Source organism: Mustela lutreola, chromosome 12, assembly GCF_030435805.1.
Source record: "Mustela lutreola isolate mMusLut2 chromosome 12, mMusLut2.pri, whole genome shotgun sequence".
Classification (NCBI taxonomy): Eukaryota; Metazoa; Chordata; class Mammalia; order Carnivora; family Mustelidae; genus Mustela; species Mustela lutreola.
In genome coordinates, this window is record NC_081301.1 from 24537322 (window position 1) to 24559331 (window position 22010).

The 22010-nt window shown below is 45.7% G+C and overlaps 1 long non-coding RNA gene across 1 annotated transcript in view; it reads right to left on the reverse strand.

Moving 5' to 3' along the window:
- LOC131812903 (uncharacterized) overlaps window positions 1–22010 on the reverse strand; it is a 172211-nt gene that overhangs the window by 1526 nt on the left and 148675 nt on the right. The window lies entirely within an intron of this gene.

The following is a 22010-nucleotide window of genomic DNA, read 5'->3' on the forward strand; positions in this document are numbered from 1 at the left end:
AGAAGGATTTTGTTTGTTTGTTTGTTTGTCCTTGAAGATGTGAAGTCATACCCCCAGGGTGCAAGAGGGTGGGTGCAGACTAAGAGATGAACCTAGAGGAGAGGGAGCTCCTCACACCTGGTGGTGTCCTGCGAGGGGCGAGGAGGAGCAGGTGCGGGGGGGAATTTACCCAAGTTTGCTTGGCTTTGCTGCCTTGCTGTGCTGTTCCTGCCTATTTTGTTCTCACCGGCCGAGGAGTACTTTGACTCTAACAAACTCCCATAGAAGGTACACATGACCGAGGGAAAGAAGGGTCTGTTGCAGGGACAGGGATTTCTTGGAAGCAGATGGGGTCACAATGGCAAATACGACAACCAGGTTTCTAAAGTTCTACTTGGAGTGATTTTTTTAAAATTTCATTAGTTTTGTTTTATTTTACTTTTTAATTAAGTTTGAGCATGTGAGAAGTATACTAATCTTACTGTAGGACCTGTTGAATCTTTACATATGTATACACCCCCCTAACTGCCATGAGATCAAGATATAGAACACTCCCAGGGCCTCACGAATGTTCTCTGCTGGTCAGTACCCTACCCTGTAACCACTGTTCAGACTTCAGTCATGCAAGTTAAGCCTCTTGTTCTTGGGCTTCATAGAAATGAAATTACATAAAAATGGTTTCTTTTGATCAGTGCAATGTCTGTGAGATTCATCCATGTGCTGGTAGGTATCACTGTTTTATTCACCTTTTTTAACTGCTGTGAAGTATTCTGTTACATGAAAAATTACAATTTATGTAGCCATTCTTTTATTGATAGACATTTGACTGCTTCTAGTTTGAGGCTCTTATGAAGAAAAGTGCTATGAACATTCTAGAATTTGTCTTTGGTGGGCACGTGCACTTTTTCCTCTTGGTGATGAAGATAAGTGCTATGAACATTCTAGAATTTGCCTTTGGTGGGCACATGCACTTTTTCCTCTTGGTGGTATAGCTGAGAAGTCCTAGGTTGGCCTATGTTCAGCTGTAGGAGTGTGTTAAGGTTTGAGGGCTTCCCATGACCTACAGGATAAGGCCAGAGCTTTAGAATACATGGCACCTTCCATTCTATGCCCTTGTCTACCTCTCATTCACCATGGCCCTCTGACAGATTGGCCAGAAGCTATCTGAACACCACACATTCCCCCTGATGTTCTTCATTGTCTGGTGCCTGCCCCAAGGCTCCTGCTGTCTCTGACCCTGGTGACAGCTTCTTCCTGTCTCTGCTGGAGAGCTCCTACCACCCCTGAAGACAGCAGGCAAAAATGACTCCACCCCTGAATCTTTCTTTTCCCTCTTCCCTTACCTCTTACCTTTTCTCTTACGTCTTCCCTTCTTGCCTGCCTAGAACATTATTATCTGTGCACTCCACTCCAAGCCTTCTGCATGCACTTTTGTTAATTCCAACCAATCCCCATGTTGAGATTACGTGTTAATGGGACTATGGTCTCCTGCCATGTCTACATCCTGGTCATCCCTCTTCCCTCAAGTTGTGCACAGGACCTCAAACGAAGAAGGTTCTTAATAACACTTTTTCATATTTAATAAATGACTGGGATTGTAAATGAACAGGGAAGATGTCTTTTTCTTCTTCTCCACAGAGATGCAAGTCTAGGAGGTGAACCAACCAGTTCCCGAACATTCCAAGTGTACTTGCTTGTCAGGTCTGCCACAAATAATGAAGATAAAAGTGGACCAGATGTAGGAGTGGGACTTCTGGGTGACAATTCCTTCTCTTCTTAAAGGAATGTATTTGTCAAACTCTGAAAGAGGTACTGAGGATTCAGACCTTGTCTCTGTACTATAATACCAAACACTCAGATACAGAGTTTTTTGTTTTGTGGGTTGTTTTTTTTTTTTTTTTTTTTGCAAACTGTCCAATTGTTTCCAAATACACAGATGTTCTCCCCGATATAACCCAAATAGCTCCGTGTCTTTGTCATATTTTATTAAGATATTTGGTATCATGGAAACAGAGCATGGATAAAGTTGAAAATTCAGTAAAGACAGAGCCAAGGGCAGGAAATTTGGCCTACTCACTGGTCTCTAGAGGGTCCCTATGAGATGTGGCCCAGAGATGAATCCAGAAGGTATATCTGAGATGAGCAAGGTCATCAAAACCCAACCATTCTAGAGAGTTCCCTGGTCGGTGCACTTCTGTTGGTCAGATACAGTTGTGTGAAGGATCCCACCTCCCTGCTCCAATCCTTCCTGGCCATTCTGGACAACCAGAGCCTTTTCTCGAACCAAGCACTGTGAACCTCTAGCCTGCACTTATGCTCACTCCATTGTCTGAAATGCCTCTTCTCCCAGCCCTTACCCTGCCCAGACTTTTCACCCCAGGCCCAGTGCCCCGAGTCAGAGTGTTCTTTTGCTATCTTCTCTCAATCCCCTCTGTCCAAATCCTTCAAGAGTCAGCTCACGTGCCTGCTCCTTCAGAAAGTGATCTCACGTTATCCGGATACAAGTCTTCCTAACACTCTCCACTCCCTTTTGGGGGGCCACTTGGCATTTTCTACATTGTAGCACGACTTTCTCTGCATATGCCCCTGCCTCCCCCAAGTAGGTAAGTGCTTTAAGGGCATGGTCTGTATCTCCTATATATTTGTGTCCCCCAAAGAAAATGAGAGTCAACTAGAAATATTGCCTGATTGTGAAAACTTCCGTTTATGACTTGGGACCATAATCTGGATGTCTTAAAACCAAGGGAATGGTGGAAAGAGCTCTGGATTTGGAGTCAGGCTGACCCAAGTCCCATGCCAGATCTACTACCTCCAGTTCCCTTTCTTTAGACAAGGTGCCTCACCCCCCTGGGCCTTAGTCTTCCAGTCAGTAAAGGAACAGTATCTCCCAATCTGCTGATAAAGCAGAATTAAATGGGGGTGCCCAATTATGTCAACATTTCTCTTTCCTATTTGGGATGAAAAATGAGTGATTATTTGGGGCTATACCTCCTTTGTTCAGAGAAAGACACATTTGGTGTGCAGATTCAACACAGAGGAGGCTGTAGGCCATGGGATGGGGCCTTTGTGTGGAAGACTGGGATTCAGGCCGACTTCTTCCTGTAGCCCAGCATGCTTCCTGGCCTGGCCTGGGTCATCATTTAGTGAACGAATGAGGTTTTACCCAGACGAGAGCCAGAGGAAAAGGCAAGGACGTTGTTCCCAGAATTGGGGACCAGGAAGGAGGCCGGCCTTTTAGAACTGAAGCATTCAATCAAAGAATCTGTATCAGTCAGATTAAAAGGCAGAGTCTTCTACAGGAGTAAGTAGCATTGGGCCTCTTCAATCATACTCTGGCTCCCATTAGGATTCCTCCTTGAGCCTGGGGTCAGGCTGAAGCCCTGCCTGGGAGTCAGGTGACTCCACGGTGAGGTAGGAAAGACATCCAGAGCCTGACAGCACCTGCCTGGGTCCTGCTGGAGGGCAAGGCACCTCCACATTTCCTCTGGGCCCTTCAGCTCCCAAGCCTCCCTAGCTCTCTGCCTGTCTGCGGAGTCCTGACCCCTCCCCGCTCATCCTTTCTCTTTCCCCTCTTTCTCCTCTACCTCCTTGATCATACAATGGCGGGGTACACAAAAGCCGCAAATTCCAAGCTATATGTAGCAAAGAGCGGCTGTTTGTCCCAAAATACCACGTCGCTGACTACAGCAAACACAAATTACAAGCTTTATCTAATCACAGTTATGTGACCAGTCATTTTTGGTTTCCAAAAACGGTGGTGAGTGGCGTGCTCCTGCAGCTGGTGGTGGCTCCAGCTCGGGTTTCAGATCTCAAGTGCACACAGATGCGCATGGACATGGGCATCCCAAGTGACCCATTCAGAAAGGGAAACAGGAGAGGGAGAGGGAGGAAGTACAACTCACCAGATAAACAAATTCCGCTGGTGCGGGCCTCAAAAATAAATGATTCAAGATTAAGCAGCATGGCCATTGTGCCAAAGGCTATCTGCATTCATCTCCCTGACATACAGTTTGACACCAAATTAATTGTCCAATGGCCACGCCAAGGACTGGAGAAAGTGAAGCCTGTTTGGAAATCACATTTCATTTGGGGCTTGGGTTCCTCTGTCCTCCTATCTTTTCAAGAAGAGTAGCTGGCTGTGTGATCGAGGCAAGAGCACTAGACTTGGAGTCTGGAACCTGAGCTGGTTATGACCGTGATCTTGAGCATGCCAGCCCCCTTCTCTGTGGGACCTTGTGACTAAGGTGAGGCCCGGGCTGATGGGAAAGAAAGATGGGGGTGCCTATGGAAGGGTCACCAGTCCACCGGGGACTGCTTGCTGGGAGCTGGATGCCCTTTGTGCAACCTTTCATAAGCATTCTGACTGCTCCTTACTCCCCTGCATGTGGGCTTGGGCTTGCTAGGATCAGTCAGGAGAGAGGTTCAGCCTCTTTCATCACATCTTGTGGCTTCTATCTCCTGCACGATGAACTCAGCCTGTGACTCAGTGTCAAAGACTGCCCCTCAAAATACACCAGTGCTCCACCGAGATCCCTGGCCACTTGTGCGCACTCAGGAGGTGCTCCTCTGACACTTCCAATAGTCCCGGGATGGGCCTGAGTGATATTCTCTGTAAAGCAGGAAACCATGTAGGAAAGAAAGCACAGCCCTAGAAACATCTACATTCTCCACACCAGTGAGAAATTGCACAAGGCCATCGTTGACAGAGGATAGGAGTGCTAACAATGAGCCTCTTGGGCAGCACGGGCCTGACTTTCCAGGGCCCGCAGAGCAGAGAGGGATGGGCCATAGTACCAGCTGCTGGAAGTAATGACAATGAACTGAACGGTCCGAACTCAGGCAGACTCTCACTTCCCCAAACTATAAATAAAGGGGCCTTATTTTTTTCTTTACTTGTCTTCCATGTCGGCCCTTCTCATGAATGGGTCCTTTAAGAGAAAGAACTAGAAATGAGAGCATCGAAGTCTAACTGGGTAATGCTGGGAAATTCAACCCCACCCACTACCCTAAGAAGAGAGGGTGCCTGGTGAGCGATGGTGGCTCCCGGGAGCTCTAGCAGCCCGTGCTCGTGAGGCCGCCGCACGTTGGGGAATAGGTTAGAGTAAAGATCTTGCACAAAGGAACATGATGACTTGTAGCTGCCGTCTATCACACCTGCCGCAAGAAGAGAGCTTCCTCCGTGTCCCTGCCAGATCAGTTATGGGGTCAGCTAGAGATCATTTCCCAGCCTCTGCCATGTCAGAAAAGGGATAATAGAACTCTGGAGCTGAGTCACCGGAAGCAAGCAACTGTGGCGCTGAAGTTGGTTGGTCTCTGACTTCCAAGGGGAAACCCTAGGAAAAAAATAATCAGAAGAGCAACAGCTAACATTTGCAGAGTCTGCACTGTATGTTACACATTTTACCTATGGGTCTCCCATCCTAATTCTCTTTCGTCCTCAAAACAGTCCTGCAGTGTAGGTGTTTTATTGCCATTTGGCCAGCAATGAAGCTGAGATGCAGAGATGAAATGACTCGTCCAGAGACTTCTGTTTCTTTTGATGACTAGGAAACTTGATGTTAAATTTGGCCAAATACAAGTACGCAGGGATTTGCCCTTGTGGTTTCCCAACTCCTTGTTTCCCTCCAGCCCTGACTTCCCCCCTCCCTTTCTCCTCTGCTTGGAACTTATTTCTGCATGTTTCCTAGAGTAGAAAGCGACCTCCAGTCCTACCTGGGAAAGAGAGAGGGAGGTGTACGTGAGTGACAAAGCAACAGTCAGGTAGCAGCACAGCCAGAATGAGTGCTCAGGTCCCAGGTGCCACCTCATGGTTTCTCTGCTCCCAGGGTCTGTTGGCCTGGAACCAACCGCGCATTCCCAAAGATGGAAAGTCTACAGGAGGGCAAAGGGAGACTCCCAGTCTGAAATGCTTGAGTTCTGGCTGAGCATGGAGTGAGAGATGCAGAGGGGGAATTCAGATCTGGAATCTTCCTATGGAAGAACTTAGTTCCTTTGGGTGAGAGTGTCAGAGTGGAGACCCGGAAATGAAGTCCTTGAGGGAGCAAAGCAAAAGGAGCTCCTGACTGTTGGCAGAGGCCACCTTGACATGGCTCATGGAACTGAAGCATTCTGGCATCTCTTTAGGGACGCGGCTAGGGCTTTCAGAAGCTAGAAGCCAAAGGGCAGCCCCGTGCCTACCTGGAAAATCCAAAAGAACCTGAAAAGAACCATCCACAGCACTACAAGAGCTGCACAAAGGCATGGGGTACAGGATAAAAGGGCAGCAATCGAATTGGAGAAGGTCAAATGAAGCTACAAATTGTGACTTGGGGAGAATAAAAAGGAAACGAAAGCAAAGAGCCCATATTGTGGCAGGTACTGTGCTGAGTGTTTCACATCCCTTCTCTCGCTGAATTAGGATGACGCTCTTCTGAGCTAGGCCTTACTATCTCTGTGTGGGCAAGAGGGGGATGAGGCTCAGGGTAGTTAGTAACCAGGACAAACTAGCCGGTGGCAGGACGAGACTCATACTCAGGGACGATCCAACTGGAAAACCAGCTCTTTCCACCCAGCTACCCTACTTAATCAGAAATGAGTCAAGTTCAGCCCATCCTGACCTACCCAATAATGGATATGTATCTTAAGTGCACACACTAACCCAAATATCAAATGGTCTTCTTTTAGAACTCAGCAATAAATCTAAAGCTCATAGAAAATAAAACTGCATGAGAACACATAAAAGAAAATGCTGGAAAAAGAAGCAATAACAGAAAAAGCAGGCCTATTAGGAGTTAAACCAAATCACAAAGCAGAGATAACAAAAAATTAAAATACTCAAAAAGTAAAGAACATGAATTTTTATAACAGGAAAAAGTACGTAAGATTATTTGGTACATAATCAAGTAACCATTAAACCTAATCATCAAAACTTATTTAATCAGATCACAATGTATAGATGATTTAAATTATACCTTACATGATACAAAAGCATAAACACCAAGTGTATAAAAAAGCAAGCTATTAAAATGAGACATAGAACTAACAAAAATAGTATTTTACCATAATTTGGGATTTGATTATTTGATAAATAGCAGATAATAGTATAACATCTGCCCCCCCCCCAAAAAAGAGAAAATTTCAATTCTACAACAACTCATCAATGAAATGTAACTCTGCAATAAAACAAACCCTACTGGAATGTCTTCTTTGGAGAAATGTCTATTCAGGTCCTTTGCCCATTGTCTGACTGAGTAATCGAGATGGCCAAAAGACCCACAAAAAGCTGCCCCATATTACTCATCAGCAGGGAAATGCAAATCCAAACCACAATATCACTTCATACCTGTCATAATGGCTAGTATCAAAAAGAGAAGAAAGTATAAGTGCTGCCGAGGATATGGGGAAAAGGGAACCCTGTGCGCTGTCCGGGGGGAAGGTAAATATGAGCAGCCGCTCCAGAAAACAGCCCGGAGACGCCTTGAAGAACTGAACATAGAAGTACCATACAATCCACTCATTCTACATCTGGGTATTTGCTCAAACAAAACAAACACATGATTTGAAAAGATAGACACACCCCTATGTTTACTGCAGCTAATTTACAATATGGAAGGAAGCAACGTTGGTGCCCATCAATAGGATAAAGAAGGTGTGATGTGTGTACATACAGTGGACTATTACTCAGCCATAAAAAAGAATGAAATCTTGCCATTTGTAGCAACATGGACAGATTGAAAGGGCACTGTACTAAGTACTAAGTGTACTTAGTACTTAAGTACTAAGTGAAATAAGTCAGAAAAAGAAAAATATACGATCTCTCTTACATGTGGAATCTAAAAACAAACAGCAACAACAGAAAAGAGAGAAACAGACTAATAAATATGGAGAATGAATTAGCAGTTGCCAGAAAGGAGGGGGGAGGGGGAGGAATGAGGGAAAGGGAGGAAAGGGAGGAAGAGCCACAAACTTCAGGTTATAAACAAGACAAGGATGAAAAGTACGGTAGCGGGAATATAGCCAATACAATTGGACTAACTGAACTGCATGGATCATGGTGAGCATTTCATAATGGGGTGAAGTACTGAATCACTATGTTGTACACCTGCAACTAAAATAATATTATGCTAATATAATAGCATATATAATATTATTAATATATGCTATTAATATAATAGCATATATAATATACTATTATGTCAACTACACTTCCAATAAAGAATAATAGTGTCAACTACACTTGAAGTGTCAAGTACACTTCAAATAAAGAATAATAATTAATTAATTAACTTTTAGAAAACATAAATAGAAAGCTATTTCTACAACTATGGCTGAGACAGTTAAGGATAGTATCTATTATGCATGGGTAGCCGGTACAATTAGGACTCAGGACAGTATCCGGAAAATACCAGTTAGCACAAGACAAAGTAAAAATGTAACAAAGCACCCTTTGGTACCTATTTTCTGACAGCACTGCATTTGATGCTGTTCTTTTAGAAAACAGTATAATAATAGGTAACAAAGTCCTTAACGCCATCTGTACCCTTTGAGCTAGTACATGGATCTTAGAAATTTTCCGGAGATAATCCAAAAGAATCAGATTTCAGAAACACAGTTCTTTTCATTGTATCTGTAGGAGAAGGGGATGGTCAGCTGCACCTACTGCGATCGCCACAAGACACCTGTACAACAAACCACTGTACTGTACACCTTCAGCTGATATAGTGATGTCAGTGAATTACTTCCCCATGAAACTAGGACATTATAAACACAAAGAAGTTCTTTGCAATGTTATCTAAATAAATAGGAAAGAAGAAAATATCATTCAAAGTAACGACCAACAGGAGTGAACTGGTGAAATGACTGTGGTATAAGGCCTGGAGGAACTATCAGGCCAGCATCATCACATGATGTAACAGCAGCTCTGGGGGCAGGACCAAGGGCCTGAGGTGCCAAGCACATACCCATGATTACAAATGGATGACTGCTGGCAGGGGCCATTTCAAATGAAAGTTTTATGAAGGAGGAGCGCAATGAATATTTTCCGTATTTTGAATTCCCCTCCATCCTGATCTAATGAAGTTTTCACCATAACTTAATCAGGTTCAAACAAGGCATTCTTGAGCATCCACGGGGACACCGAGTGACATGCTAGCTGGGACTTCAGAATGCCCCTTTTGAGAAGGCCACTGGCCTTCCCAGCCCAGATGCAGTCCCCCCTCTCACATAGGCAAGAGCATTGCTCCTGGGGCAGGCAGATAGGACGGGAAGAGTCTGAGTCTCTGTCAGCAGTCTATGTCTGCATTAGTTACCTAGGAGTACCTGGATGCAGTGCCATAAACTGGGTGGCTTTACCAATGGAAACTTCTTCTCTGACAGTTCTGGAGACTCAATAGCTAAAATCTGGGTGTCAACAGAATCAGGACCCTCCGGACACTAGGAAGAACCTTTCCTTGCCTCTTCCCAGCTTCTAATGGTGGCCTGCTAATCCTTGGTGTGCCTTGACTAGCATTTTTCTCACCCTGATCCTTTGTCATCACATTCACATTCTCTGTGTCTTTACATCATCTTCTTGTAAGGACAGCAGCCATATTGGATTAAGGGTCCACCCTAATCCAGTATGACTCTATCTTAACTTGACTAATTGCCTCCACAATGACCCTATTTCCAAATGAGGTCACATTCTGTAAAGTACTAGGAGTACAGACTTCAGCACACCTTTCGGGGACATAGTTCACCAGTGACTAAGCCCATCAAATTTCAAATCTAACCTGCCGATCTCCAAGAAACCCAGATGTCTGTGAGCCTTATTCCTGTAATTCTCCTGATTCTCCCATTCATATGAGATAGGTAGGAAGTAGGGCAATAAAAATTAAATTTCATGGTAACAATTTAAGGGTCACCATGTTGCCCCCAATCATAGTCACTTCTTGCTGGAATTGCCTTGGAGGGGAGATCTGATGATTGACTTAAGTAATGGCCTCAAGGAAGGTTTTCAAAGGCGCTCTCTGACTCCATGGGAGGAAGAGAGCGATTGAGTTCTGTTGTGCTCTTTAATCCCTCCTAACGCTCTGGCTTCAGCAACATTTACATAAAATGAGTATGGGATTCACCTAAGATTTATGGCTACAGTGGCTGGTTTCTGTAACCCTTAGCTTTGGCGACTTTGGAGGCCACAATGCAGGGCAATCACACGATGGCCTACCCTCAACAGAGGCTAAAGAGTGGGGGCCATACCCAGGTCTGGAAAGCATAGAGATGTTCATCAGAAATCCAGAACTGTTTGTGCATGACTTGAATAAATATGAGAGGCCATTCAAAATGTTCTAGATAAGACTTACAAAACTTCTAGGAGATTCTTGAGCTCTGATGGAAAGAAAGTTCTTGCACCATAATCTGTGTAGTTACCCTTCACTGATAAGATCAGGTGCAAACATAAGTGCATGCCCTTCTGATTTGTCCTCTATCAGCCTCTCCAGGCTCATATTACTCAGACCTAGATGCTAGTTTATCTCCTACACAGCCCTTATGACTTGGCATATCCATCGCTCCGAACATGAGCTCCTTCCTAGTGGGCTGACTTTCTGGCTTCTATGCCAGGGGAAGGGAGCCTTGGAGCCCAGAGATTCGAAGACTCCAACTCAAATGCCAAACGAGGAGCCCCCGACTGCATCTGACTGGGATCATTTTCTGTTTTATGATTTTGTCATTTATTTATTAAGTTCATTCAGCATCCAGTCTGCATGGATTATTTAGGTATTTGTTTGTTGTTTTATTTGGCCAGGACCCCCTGAAAGATCTAGGGAAGAACACTTCCTGCCTCTTCCTAGCTTGGTGGCTGCAGGCAATGCTTGGCCTTCTTTGGCCTGAAACTGTGGCACTCCAGTCTATGCCTGTGACATCAGGGCCTTTGTCTTCTCCCCTTTCTGTATGTCTCCATTTCTCTGTGCCTATGTTCAGTCTCTCTCTTCCTTCTCCTATAAGTAGACCAGTCATGGGTTAGAGGTCACACTCATTTGGTAGGACTTCATCTTGCCTTTTTTCTTTTTTTTAACTGAGATATAACTGACACACTGCTGAATATTTACTGAAAATGTGCCAGGGACTGTGTGTAATATATGAGGGACAGATGGATGGATGGATGGATGGATGGATGGATGGGAGGATGGGTGGATGGTAGGTGGGTGGATGGATGGGTGGATGGGTAGGTGGGTAGATGAGTAGGTGGGTGGATTGGTAAATAGATTGGTGGATGGATGGATGGATGGATGGATGAATGGGTGGATGGATGGGTGGGTGGTTGGATTATGCTCTGAGCTCTCAGGCCAGAGAAGAGTTTGGGCTTGGGGGTAGAGTTGGAGGTCATGGAACTGGAGAGCTCTGTGGAATGGAAATGAGGGGTGATTACAGACACTGCACCCACAATTGCCCCGTGTCCAATGGCTCTATGGCACTTTAGTTTCCAACTCAGCCTTTCCTCTCCATGGATGTGAGAGGTACCCTTTGTGATGGGCATTCTCACACCCAGTGGGGAGTCTGGGAACAGAAGGCATTCATGGGCCCAGCCTGTCCCATCAGTGGCAGGAGCCAAACCAGGTGGCCTGAAGAGGAACACAAAACCTCTGAGAGCAGTCTCCCCCTCCTCCCATGGGAAGCCCCGAATATCCCTCCCTGAGGGATACAGAAGCACCCAGGGCTTTGCCTTTGACATCTAGCAAGTGGCCCTTCTGGACTGAGGAGGCAGGGTCCATTTCCTGAGCCTAGTTCTACGTCGGAAAAATAGCCCAGCTTCAGAAGCGCCAAGGAAAGTGACTCATCCCTGGTCCTTGTCAGGCCCTCTTGTGCTTCTGTTAGATTAGAACTTTTATTTCCTCCTCGTTCCTCTATTTTTGATAGCGTACACTTCCTCTATTTGCTGCCCCAATGGTCTGAGCCACCACATATCACTTCCATAAGAGAAATAAGAAGAGGTAAATGAACCACTTCTTCCTTGGTTCTTCCTCAGGGCTCTGCCCTTCCCTCCACCACTACAAAAGTTACAGCTTCTGGGGACTGTTGGTATCCCAGGCGATCTGGCCCATCCTGGGATCCTGCCAGCTTCATCTCTATCCCCTAAGTAGAGCCCAGTGCTTAGTACATTTAAGTATTTTCTGCATGGAAAGAATAAAAAGAAAGTTGGTTATGCTCATGTGTTTTGATACTTGCCTTATTTCTCATGTATAGTTTCTCTGGGTGAATACAAATGGGAAAAGTCTGCCTCTGTTCTCCCCAAGCTGCAGAATTTGCTATTTCCAGGCCTGTGTCTATATGCACAGTTAATGACTTAATGAATGGATACATGAATGAATCACAAAAAGGCAGGACTGGAATGCCGTTCAGAGATCAGCTCAACCAACACTCGGGACCATACAGACCCTGACACCCAGACCTGAGTCTGCCAGTGAGTCAAGAAGAAAATGTAAGTCCCAAGGAAACCCAAGAACAAAATACAAGTCTCCAGATTCTCAGACACAGTGCCTCCTTTCACACATCATCTCCGCTGTGCAAAGATGTCCAGCACATAGACGATCGAGGTGGAGGCGTCAACCTCCAGCCAGGACTCAGCTAACTCCTCCCTGACTTCCCATCTATGAGCTTGGGAGGGCCTAGCTGTACCCTCAGTTCTATCAAGAATGCATGCAATTTCCCAGTGGGACTAATAATGTTTGCTAAGGACACCTAGAAAAATGGCAGGAGCACATGCACAGAGCAAGGAGCTCTGTCTTGCCGGCTTCTGCTTCCCTAGCCCAGGGCCACCCTGAGTTGGCGCTTCCTCCTGCCCAAGGAGGCAGAGAGAAACCTGAGGTTCCTGTGGGGAGTTGGACCACAGTGCAGGGGGAGCACTGTCCTCACTGATATTTCAGGGCTATTTCACAATCGCCAAACCACCAGGCACATGCAATCACTGGCCAAAAGGCAAAAAGTGCACGTTTCAATTGTGTGTATGTGTGTGTGTGTGTGTGTGTGTGCGCGTGTGTGTGTGTGAGCAGGGGAATTAAAACACAAATAATAAGGTCTGAAGGAAACTCAACCAGCCAGCAGAATTCCTTGTAATGGCAGTGTGGATTTTGGCCAAAAGAACATGTTTGAGACAAGGAGAAGATAGGCTTGTTCAAGTCAAGAATCATTTGTTAGATCACTAGATAACAGAAAAAAAAATTCTCAAGGCAATCACAAAATGTGATATACAGACATAGAATTATTTCTTAAGTCCAAATAAGTAAATAAATGTTAAATTAAAAGAAAAACTGGAAATACTTTTTTTTAACTTTTGCATTTACCATTTTGGGTGCTATGATGTCACAAATTGAAAGGTCACAAAGGAAGATTTTACCAAGATAAAAAGACCCAAAATTAACAAGTTTTTTGTTTGTTCATTTGTTTTTGTTTTTGTTTTTGTTTTCAATCCTTTACTAAAGGGATAGAAAGTACAATAGACTTTCAAGGTAGGGTTGCCAAAAATGTAGGAAATTCAGATAAATCTGAATTTTTAATATAACCATGTCCAGAATATGGAATACACATATACTAAGAAAATATTTGTTGTATATCTGAAATTCAAATTTAACTGGATGGTCTATATTTTTACACAGTAAATCTGGCAACCCTACCACCAGGCCTCCAGCTGGGAAGTATGGGTACTATATTTTAGAAGATTACAACAGTCTCCATGCCTCCCTCAACCTTTCCCACAGTGTCAGGCCTAGAAGCTGATCTGGCCCAACATCCTCATTTTATAGATAAGGAAACAGGTCAGAGAGAAGAAGTGACTTGCCCAAGGTCACACAAAGATTCTGTGGTACAACCAGGACCTACACCCAGTCTCCCTGCCCCAGGATGGTTTGCCACAAACGACAGAGGCTCATATTACCATCGGGATATACACAAGAGTTGATCCAAAACGCCAAGCACTCATGGATCAAGTGGATACAAATAATAATCTATATCCTGCCTTTTCGTGATTCATCAATGTATCCATTCATGAATTCACTAACTGCATCTAAACATCCAAAATTTGCCTGGAAATAGCAAATTCTGCAACTTGGGGAGAACAGAATCACCCCATTTGTATTCACCCAGAGAAGCTATACATGAGAAATCCTTGGGCCTATTCACTTGGAAATGTTGGGTCAAAAGGTAAGGAATCGCGAATTTTAGCACTTCTTAAATGTCCAGAACCTGAGTCAAATGAAATTGTATATGAAATCCAGTGTATAAAATAAATCAAAACTAAAACTGCCACAATTAAACCAAGATTAGGATGGTGTCCCTCCGGCTCTGCCTTCTCTACCAAAGCATCCCAAATTTGCACTGGGGGATTCTCTCAAGCTGCATCCCATGCCATGGGATGACCACCAGTGTGAGCAGCATGTACCAGCTTTGGATTCAGAAAACTCACACCCTTGGGCCCAGTGCCAACTTCTCAGAGTCTCAAACAGAGAAAATAACAATTGTTATTAGCAAGATGTCGTTGCACACACTAGCAGGTGTGTAAACACATCGGACGCTGTAGGGCCCTAGACCAGCACTGGTTCGAACAGCTGTGTGCTCTCATGTCAATGAAAGAAGAATGCATAGAAAGCTGGGTGGACTATCTGTTAGTGCTATATATTTTTTAAAGATTTTATTTACTTATTTGAGAGAGAGTGTGTGAGACAGTATGAGCAGAGGGAGGGGCAGAGGAAGATGCGGAATCCCTGCTGAGCAGGGAGCTCAATGTGGGGCCTGATCCCCGGGCTCCCAGATCATGACCCGAGCCCAAGGCAGCTGATTAATCGACTAAGCCACCCGGGTGCCCCATTAGCTCTATTTTTGCTCTACTCCACAATCCATTCTCTTGCAATCTGTTACTGGTACTCTTCTTGAGATCTTAGGGATGAATTCTTTTTTTTTTAATTCACTAATTTTATTTATTTTTATTTATTCAAGGATAGGTGACATATAATGTTCCATGAGTTTCAGGTATAGGGAGAGATTCTCACAGGTCTGCCGTGACTCTTGACACCGGATTCTAAAGTGTTCAGCAGTCAGATTATGACCACAGTGTCTGTGAAGGTTGGTCAGGGAAACAAAAAGCCATGGTAAATCTTTGGATTTCCTTGGCAACCATGTTCCCTGACTGGAAGCCTCCGTGGTTATAAAACCCCTTGACCCTCCAGTATCCCAGGTGACTTTCTGAGAAGTCCAAGGCTCTTGATTTCTGGAAAGACATTGGATGCCCTAAGAATATCTAGTGCATACATAATACAAAGGCTGGGGTCCATATAGAAGACCACCCTTGGACAAGTCTGTCAAGAGTGAACTTGCTGGGGCACCTGGGTAGCTCAGTTGGTTAGGTGGCTGTTTTTGGCTCAGGTCATGATTCCAGGGTCCTGGAATCAAGCCCTACATCGGGCTCCCTGCTTAGCGGAGAGCCTGCTTCTCTCTTTCCCTCTGCCTGCTTCTCTGCTTGCTTGTGCTCTCTATCTCTCTGTCAAATAAATAAATAAAATCTTAAAAAAAAAAAAAAAAAGAGTGAACTTGCCTGGGGCACCTGGGTGGCTCAGTGGGTTAAGCCTCTGCCTTTGGCAGTGGTCATGATCCCAGGGTCCTGGGATGGAGCCCCACATCGGGCTCTCTGCTCAGTGGGGGAGCCTGCTTCCCCCCCTCTCTCTGCCTGCCTCTCTGCCTGCTTGTGATCTCTCTCTGTGTCAAATAAATAAATAAAATCTTTTAAAAAAAGGAAAGAGTGGACTTGCCCAAGCCATGCCCAATGGTGTTGTTGTACTTGATGCATTACATTCCCTTCCCTGACCATTTTCTGCCCTTGCACTTTTTGAACTTTTTCGTGCTGAGATCCCTTGGATCTCATCCTCCTCCATTTCAATTCAACATTTGTCATCTGGGACCTTGCTTCCTAGGAACACAACCCATGGCCTTAGGGAAATCCTGAGAAGCAAGAACCAAGGTGAGTTAGCTTGGATTGGGTAGCAAACTATTTGTGTATCCTTAGGCAAGACACAGCTTCTCCTTGTGTTTTGGTTTCTACAAACAAGCACAGACTTGCCTACCTCACCGGAAGACTGAGAGAACTTAAAAATGATGGGCATATTAGCAGAATGATCTGTAAAGCACTATTCAGACATAAGATTTTGTATTTCTACTGGCGGTGTGGACCTCTAAGCAACTCTATGCTCTCCTATTTTAATGCCTAGTAGAAAGCAATTGATCAGTAAATACTTATTCTCATTAAAGTGAATTCCCAATACTATTCAGATTAAAGTAGTTGCTGAAATACACAAATAGATTGGCATTTCAAATCTTCTGCCTCTTTGATGAGTTGAATAATGAGATCTGCCCTCTCTGCAATAACTTTGTCGTCACGATCTTCTAAAGGAAAGGTTTACTTGGTCAGAGTTCCTTCTATGGTGCTGGTTTTCTAGTGCAGGTAAGAAACACATGAGGAACTACACTTCATTTGGCAACAGAAGTGGTAGGATAAGACCAAGACAGCTCCATACCCTGGGAAAAGATGTAGACACGCATGAATTTCTCCTCAACAGATCAATCAGCCAGGACTGCATCAGGCTGAGACTGAAAAGAAATAAATCTAGAAGCCTCTACTGAAAATCCACCACCTGGCCTCTGACATCTTAAATCTCTTAAGAAGCCATCTCTTACATATGAGGAATCCTTTTTTCAGAGGAACATTTACATTTGATGATAAGTATAAATAGGACTACAATGGCACTTAGAATTTTCCAGTGCACAAAAGGACCCAAAGATCTGCTGGGACCTTTGTGTGGGATGGAAGAGTTCACAAGGAGACACTGAGACAGGGGCCACATGAGATGACTATTTGCAAATTCCTCGAATTTTGAGGTTGAGGAACTGGCCTGACAGAAATATCACTCCTTTAGCTGAGGGTAAAGGGGCATGTGTGAGAATGAGTTGTGAAAGGCAAGGGGAAATAAGAATGTGGAGAAACCTGGGTCTTGTGTAAGCATTTCTCAGATTCTTCAAATGTGCTAATGGGGTCCGTACCCAGGACCTAGTTGCACTCCACAGCCCTATCACCCCATTCTCTCCAGAGATCAAAAGGACACAGGCTTCTAGAGCTGACAGCCTGTCCAGGACTGCCAGTGGCCGTGTTGCCTCCTTACTTTTGAGTTTTGGAGGCTGGAAACATGGTCTCATTTGCTCCTCTCCATTACTTTAGGAATAAACACATTGTCATACCCATACCCCAGCTAAGGCGGCCAACCATAGCCTGCCTGCACAAGAAGGGAAAAGCCCATGCAGTTATGAAATAATATTTAAACTTAGGGATAAATGGAGTGAAGAAATTTCCTGTCACATTTATGTTTTTGGAAAACAGCCTTTCCAGAGAGTAAGCAGAACCAAAACTAAGTATTAATTGCCTAATAACCACAGTTTTAACTGGATGGAATTTTATGAGATGCCCAAATTGGGCATGCTGTGTTTCTAAGCAAAAGGACTGAAAATTGTCATTTTGATTTGTTTCTCTCAATAGATTTTAGTCCTTTCATTAATCTTTATTAACGGGATGGGTAGAAATGGAAAGCAAAGCCAAAAGGATGCTTAAATTCCTCAGAATTAGAGTAGTGTGACATGTAAACAAAAGCTTCCCCCTTATCCACACCAACCCCTACCGATGTCTGTCTTGCTTAGGGAATAAAGTCATTTTTCTCCATTAGGCCAGTTCTATGGAAAATGTCAGCATTGAATTGGAGCCACTGTAGGCAAGACTGCATTGTAAGTGCCCGCAAATAAATTGCTTTGACCTGAGGCATTTCTGTTTAGAACAGAATGGCGAGGCAGTGGTGGTTGCTGGGCACTGCAGGAGGACGCGCTGGTGGCAAAGACTTCCCCAGGCCTCTGGAATAAGTGAAGTGCTTACCAGCCCCTCGTTTGCAGATGAGGAAATGGGGGTAGAGCTGGTGAAGGCCTTCATGGCCATGGCCAGGATCAGGGTCTGCATTTCCCTCACGGACCCCACTGTGGTGCAGGGGTGGGGTATGTATGCTGAGGTGAGACGTGTGGCTGGAAAGGGTCTTCTGGGAGGTGAAACCCAGCTGGGTCTCAAACAGAAGCAGGAGTTACGAGGGCAGGGCAGAGGGAGGGATGGTAAATTTAGGTAAAGTGGGAATTTCCCTGTGTTGAAGCGATTGCGGGAAGTCTGCTTTGTCTGTGGAAGCAGGTGGAGATTGGGAAGGAGAAAGGTAGGAGCCTGATCAGAGACCCTGTATTCATCCCAGCTGCCCCTGCCTGCTCCATGCCAACGGATGGCTCCTAGAGTGTGGGTGAATGTCCACCGGCTGTCCGCCCTTACGCTGGGGGCCTCACCTGCTCAGGCTGCACCAATACCCCTCCAATGTCTATTTCCACCCCAACGAGAGCTCCCCCTTGAGGTCCCTCCCACCCCCCTCTCCCCATCTCCCTTCCACAGGAGTAGAAAGAGAACGCTGCTACCACACTTCTAGGGGAGAGAGAGACGGAGGCGCTGGGGAGACCGGCAATAAGAGAAGAAAGGCTGCCCATTCTCACCTCTTAAGGGAGTCACACTCCAAGGACCCCTTGTTCCCTTCAAGGTTTTATTTGTAGTTCCAGAAGGCTGGGCATCGAGGGAACCACTGGAGTTTCGGGCCTGCCATGAATGACTTACACAGCAAGGTTGAAGGTTGTGGGGATCTTTTCCAGGGTTCATCTCCTGCAACCACCCAGCCTTGCGCTACTGTCCTCCAGCCTAACCCCAATGCAAGCAGGATGATCAGGCCACCCCGAGGCCTCGGTATCTGGTGTCTGTGTCACTGGGGTTGGGTTACTGCTGAAAGATGCAAGGGTTTCCCTGGGGCTGATGACTGGCCACCACTCTAGACTGGTACCGCTTTGTAGAAGTCATGCTTAGAAACAGGCCTGCCCTTCTGACCTGGGGAGTGGCGGCACTGTTTTTACTCGCTGTCTTTGATAATTTGAAAATTCTAAATGGAGGGCATTTGATCGCTCTGGGAAAAACAAAGCATTACAAAAACCCTGTAATTGTACTGGGTTCCGCCATTGCTGAAGTTGGCTGCTACCAGCCCACAAGAGCAGAATACGCACCTCCCTTCTCAAACACATGGTCAGCGATGTCAGTTTGGTGGCTCGGAGACAGCTGTGAAGTATTTGCACCACAAATAGTGGCCGATACATCAAATAATCACTGATCTCATCTCATTCTCGGGAAGAACTACACAAAGCCACCACTCAGAGCAGAAAACAGACTTCCTGGTGCAGATGCAGTGCCGAACTCCAGCACGTGGGAATGGCCCCAAAAGCAACCCAGAAAAAACCATCACACCTTTCGTGAGCACTTGCCTGATGACTGTGAAACAAACAGACATCATTTTTTATTTTTTTTTCCTCCAGAGCCGGGATTGTTTTTGGAACACAGTAACAAGAGACCTCCCTGTGGAACCAGAAGACATGGGTGTGTTTGAGTCCTCACCGTTGCCTAAGTATATGTCATCCTGGGTTGGTCCCCAGACTCAGTTTCTAGAGTTCTGTGATGAGGCTGACGAACTATTTCCCACCCTGATCATGAGGACTGATCAAAATCATAGCCATGAAACAGAGTTCGGGGCAAACAGCAGACAGTAAGATGAATACCAGTTGATGGAGAAAATGTGGGAACCACCTTGCTAGCGAAATGAAGAGTTCCTCTCTTCCTTCAGGGGGAAGTCCATCCCTCCAGTGCCCCCATGTTAAGCTCATATTTCCATCTGCCCAGACCATGGCAATCCGCACCCACTCGGAAGAGCTAAGGGGAGGAAGGTCCGATCCCAGGCCCTCTCCACTGGCAGTGCTGGTGGTGCTGGCGATGACTCCCTTGGGAGCTGTCACAGCCAGATGCCGGCAAGTATGACAGCTCTAGAAACTTTTCCAGCTGTAGCATCTTTGATCACGGGGAATTCTCTAGACTCGGGAAGAAACAAATCTTATTAACTGTGCTGTAAGCATGCTTTCTTCCTCTAAGATCTCTGGAGAAAGAACTGTCTGTTGCTGGGAGTCTTAAAAGATGAGTCTAGCAGAAGGTCTGAGGGCAGACCTCTGCTTATTGTTGCCACATAACAAATCGCTCCAACACGCAGGGGCTTATAACAGCCATGTTAGCACACTCACACATTTTGTGGGTCGGGGATTTGAAAAGGAAACAGGCTTGATGCTACTCCCAAGTGCCTGAGGACTCAAATGGGAAAACTCAAAGACCGGGGGTGATTCAGCAGCGAGGAACTGGAATCATCTGGAAGAATTGTCACTCACGTGTCTGGCTGTCGGCAAGGTCCTCCGTTGGTGGTTTCCGCCAGAGAGCCTGCACGTGTCCGGTCCTTGTGGCCTGGGCTTCCCCACAGCATGGCAGCCACATGCCTCTCAAATGTCACCTAAGGACTCCCAAGGCAGATGTCCCAACTTCCCAGAGGGAAGCCCATCTCACTCTCCAGCCCTGACAGTTCATGACCTGGCATCAGAAGTTACTCTGTCACTTCTGCAGCGTTCTGTTCTTTCTAAGCAAGTTGGAGGGCCTGCCCAGACTCAAGGAGAGGGAAATTAGAGTCCACATCTTGATGGGAAAGTGGTGAGGTTCCAGAAAAGCAAAGGAATGGAATGTGATACTACTTCCATCCTTAAAAAATGTGCTCTGTCACAGGCGGCAACAGTGGTACCTTCACTTCCCATCTGTATATTATGGAAAACTACAGCTTTGATGTCTGCCCTTGGCCTTCTCCTCTGCAAGCCCCAGGCTGGGTCAGGTCCATTGTTCCTTCACGATGTCCCCATTAAAGGATTTTGCAAGCAGCTTGGGAGCCAAAGCCATGACTTGTTCATCTGGAATCTCCCATCCACATGCTGCTCCTGGCACAGAACAAGGCCCAGAAGTGGCTATGGGATTGGGATTATTATAGAACATAATAGTAATTTTAATAAACATCTAATAGGGCTTCTTATATGTCAGGTACTGCTTCTAAAACTGCTAAGTGCTTTAGAGATATTAACTCATTTAATTCTTCAGGGTGTTTTAGGAGGTAGGGACAAGGGTCATTGCCCATTTGGCAGACAAGAAAGCTGAGGCTCAGGCAGGTTTAATGACTTGCCCAAGATCGCTCAGCTGACAAGCGGCAAAGTCAAGATTTGAATTCAGCAGCCTGATTCCTAGAGTTGGCCCTCTGGAGCACTATGCCACACTGCTTCCCAGGGTGCGGGCAGCCCTTGTCAATGGGACAGGCTATTGAAGTTTCCATGCTGAACCTGCCACCTCCCTGCACAAATGCACACCTGCCCTCTCTGGGTGTCCATGTGCTTGTCAGGTGACACACAGAGATCAGACTTCTGAGGGCTTTCCAGGCCTGCTCCGTATGCTGTGTCTTCGCAAGCAGACTAAGCCAAAAGCTCAACCTTTTATGAGACAAGTTTTTATGGTCCTCTAGAAAGAGCTTAATGGGGTCTTTTCAAAGGTTACTGAGGACCCGAAGTGCTGGGATAAAAAGCTGTAAACCAGAATGCAGCATTCATTTCAAGTCATTCATCCCAGGAATGTATGCAGAGCACCGACTGGTACCAGATGCCATGTGAACCTGTGGATATCCGAGCGAGTCAAGGTCCCTCGAGGAGCTCATGGTGTGTGTCGGCGGGGGGTGAGGGGTGGGTGGGATGTGAGCCGACCCAAACACAGAACCAGAAATTACAAGGGAACAGGGAGATGAGTGTGACTCTGGGGTGCCAGGAGCAAGCAGCACAGCCACGGGACCCGGCTTTGAGAGGAAGAGAGAAAACCGCCTGATTCTCATTTTGCGATCCTGGCCAGCTGAGACAATTTTCTGGGACTGCTCAGAGCTCTGCAGGAGAGGCAATCTGCTCTGAGACACGATGTTCCACGCTGTCTTTTCTTGACATCAGATTCTTGCCTGCCCTACACTCATGGCTTTAGTGGACTTTTGGAGCTCCTACCAGGCCAGCAAAAAAGAATGAGGGCACATGAC